Source organism: Eumetopias jubatus, unplaced genomic scaffold (assembly GCF_037043125.1).
Source record: "Eumetopias jubatus isolate StellerSeaLion01/CBP00866 unplaced genomic scaffold, mEumJub1_p1.0 scaffold_4, whole genome shotgun sequence".
Lineage (NCBI taxonomy): Eukaryota > Metazoa > Chordata > Mammalia > Carnivora > Otariidae > Eumetopias > Eumetopias jubatus.
Window position 1 is genome coordinate 54457375 of NW_028274810.1, and position 699 is coordinate 54458073.

The 699-nt window shown below is 41.5% G+C and overlaps 1 non-coding gene across 1 annotated transcript; it reads right to left on the reverse strand.

Moving 5' to 3' along the window:
* Positions 1 to 352: 352 nt before the first annotated feature.
* Positions 353 to 459, reverse strand: LOC114208538 (U6 spliceosomal RNA). The gene has a single exon (XR_003609047.1). It is a non-coding gene; the product is annotated as a U6 spliceosomal RNA (small nuclear RNA).
* Between the last annotated feature and the right edge of the window lie 240 nt (positions 460 to 699).

Here is a 699-nt window from a genome sequence, read left to right on the forward strand (position 1 = left end):
CTAGAACTAACTTTCTGGCTCCAATTCCAGTCCACATGTTCTATTAATAAGAGACTCCTTTTTCCTCCCCTTTGTTTGGATGTAATTCTAAAGATCAAGTTCAATCATCTATTCTATATAGTGAAGACACTACTGACTATGTAGCTATTAGAACTTAAAAAATGATGAAAAGACTGGCAGGTGGGCCACAGGTGTCCCTAGGAGACTGTAGACTACCATGAAACTTGCCTGATGGCTTTACCTTCTCATTACAGTGCTCCTGTACTCCTTGCTTGTGACCAAGTTGGACACCTGTTCATTACTTGTTTCCTCCCCAACTTCCAGCAGTTAACATGTGACCTTGTAATTGTCCATTTGCAAGTCTGTTTTCTCCATCTTAACGTTTCTCCTTGCCTAGGGGCCATGCTAATCTTCTCTATACCATTCCAATTTTAGTCTATGTGCTGCCAAAGCAAGCACTTAACGTTTCTCAGAGTGTGGTCTATAACCACCTACAGCAAAATCACCTATCAGGGACTGTGTCAGCTTCCTTCACTGCCACAGAGTCTAGCATGATTCCAGACACAGTAGAAACCCAAATGATATAGGAACAAAGAATTGGGGAAAGATTTTTTTTTTCCCAAAGATTTATTTATTTATTTGAAACAGAGAGATAGAGCACGCATATGCATGGGGAAGGGGCAAGGGGAGAGGGAGGGA